General features: G+C 52.4%; 2 protein-coding genes across 2 annotated transcripts in view; one reads left to right on the forward strand and one right to left on the reverse strand.

Moving 5' to 3' along the window:
- The window catches only part of LOC135102062 (multifunctional procollagen lysine hydroxylase and glycosyltransferase LH3-like), a 104,611-nt gene that overhangs the window by 31,753 nt on the left and 70,358 nt on the right, over positions 1–2,500 (reverse strand). The gene's annotated exons all lie outside the window — the stretch shown is intronic.
- Positions 747–2,500, forward strand: part of LOC135102064 (immunoglobulin domain-containing protein oig-4-like) — a 38,470-nt gene continuing 36,716 nt past the window's right edge. The window contains exon 1 of the mRNA XM_064006742.1: positions 747–958. The gene's annotated coding sequence lies outside the window, so the exon portion shown is untranslated. The remainder of the gene's footprint in view (positions 959–2,500) is intronic.

Here is a 2,500-nt window from a genome sequence, read left to right on the forward strand (position 1 = left end):
GTCAACTACTTGAACCACAAGATTGGAAAAGCAAGTACTACCCAAGCACAGCCAGCAGGTGCTCCTCTTAGTGGAGATACAGAGCATTAACAAACATCACCGGCCAGTGCCGAGATCGCGCTAGAGACGCATAAGTCAAGCCCCGAGAACAAATATTTGAGAATTTCCCGAGTGCTGTGAAACTTTATCTGTATTAGTAATTTGCCTTTAATTACCAGCCGGCCGTGATGTTATCCTTCTCACGGCGCGGGGAGGGCGGCGCACCGGACGGCGTAATACCGTGACCTCGAAGAGAAGGCCGACAAGCGACAAAGTATATCTAAATATTGATGAATTGATTTTGACGAGTGATGAGACTGACATAAAGGAGGAGGCTCTCAGGCAACAACACAAAGGATGATGTAACACCGTGTTGGTGCAGGTCATGGTGCTTGTTACGCTTGTGATACACATCAAGTCTGGCCTCGAGGGTAGCAAGTGATAAGCCCTTTGAAAGAGAAGAGGACGTGGCCCCCCGGCATCCCTCCCTCACCCACGGCCTGTGGAGGGCCAGGTGCGGAGCAGGACAGGAACCAGGCCGGGATGACATTCCCAGCAGCATGTGGTCAAAAAGGGTCCCAGCAGGGGAGTATTACGAGGCCCTGAGTGGGGCGGCGTGGCCGGGAAGAGGCAGAATGAGACAGGAGGGGCGGGGCCGGGCGGGGCGGGGCGGGGCAGGGCGTGGAGACCCCCAAGTTGGGTGTGGACGGTGAGGTTGGCGCAGTCCACCTGCACGCGGCACCCGATACACACAGTGAGAAGCTCCGCTCGCCGCAGCCCAGGTCGGAGGCTCACGCGAGGCTCACCCCAGGACAACACCGGAACCGTGTGAGCAGCCCTCGCCCAGCCCGCTGCGGACACCTCTCCAGCTGCCTGTGTCGCCCCCCACGGCCAGACACACCTGGGTTTAAGACGTCAGGTTGGTCACACCCCAACCATCCTGTATCCATCACAACCACTACACACACGCCTCACACACCCACAGCCACACGCACCAAATGCCAGGCGGCTCGATCATCAAATTTCATCCCGAAATCAATCCTACAACAGCCTTCCACGCGGCCTATTATAACGATCGCCCTTCACCTGCGGCCTGCCGCAGCGAGGAAGGCCTGGCCCTGTAACTCCCGCCACACACACACACACACACACACACACACACACACACACACACACACACACACACACACACACACACACACACACACACACACACACACACACACACACAGACAGACAAACCAAACGAACCAACCTACTTACTTCACACACACACACACACTAAATCATCACCACCTCCACACCACCACCACCACCACCAACACCATCCCCTACATCACACCATCACACCACCACACCTTGATCCACGCCACACGCATCGCACCGCCTCGCTTACGTAAATGAGTCAACACGGGCGGGAGGTCCGGTGTTCGGGCGGAAGGAGCGGTGAGGACAAGAGGTGAGCGAGAGAGAGAGAGAGAGAGAGAGAGAGAGAGAGAGAGAGAGAGAGAGAGAGAGAGAGAGAGAGAGAGAGAGAGAGAGAGAGAGAGAGAGAGAGAGAGAGAGAGAGAGAGAGAGAGAGAGAGAGAGAGAGAGAGAGAGAGAGAGAGAGAGAGAGAGAGAGAGAGAGAGAGAGAGAGAGAGAGAGAGAAAGGGTGTTAGTTATGGAAAAAGGCACGGCGGGAAAAAGGAAAGCTGATGGAGGAAAAGATGAGGTTATCAAGCTGACGCGAGGGTGGCATGGAAATTTAATTAAAGGCAAAAATAGTGCGCTCTGAGGGACTTTACCGTGAAAGGCTGGACAGACGAGCAAAGGAAGGCGCGTAAAGGGGAGAAAGGAAGATGAGGAAGAGAGCAATATGGTTAATGATGGGATAGATAAGAGGGAGAATGGAGAGTAATGGATGGAGACAAGATGGGTGGTGGGTGGCGTGAAAAAAAAAAAAAAAAAAGGATGAGGGGAAACTGAGAAAGAAATGTGGTTAACGGAGGAATAGATAAGAGAATGGAAAGAAGAGAGAGAAAATAGAATGTGTGGAGGGAAGGTGATAGATAGCTGGTGGTTAGACAGTATGAGAGGAAAGAATGACGTAAACTGAGAAAGAGAAAGAAATACGGTTAACAGAGGAATAGATACGAGAGAGAGGGAGAGAGAAAACAGAGATTGGTGGAGGAATAGTGGTAGTGGTGGTGGTGGTGGTGGTGGTGGTGCTGGCTCGGTGGGTGGGTTATAACACAGACGAGAGTTGTGCATTGCGTCAAGAATTCCCTCCAAAATACACAGTGCTATATTCGCCCGTGACCTCCAACACGCCTCATCTATTTGCAGCGCGGCAATCGGAAGCAAGGGAACAATCAGATACATTAACGAGCACCCGGACTCTGACACCGAGGATAGTGAAGGAAGTGACATTATTATTGTATTCATTTGCATAATTAGATTTGCGTTTTGAAGTGAGAT

The sequence above is a fragment of the Scylla paramamosain genome, chromosome 7, assembly GCF_035594125.1.
Source record: "Scylla paramamosain isolate STU-SP2022 chromosome 7, ASM3559412v1, whole genome shotgun sequence".
NCBI lineage: Eukaryota > Metazoa > Arthropoda > Malacostraca > Decapoda > Portunidae > Scylla > Scylla paramamosain.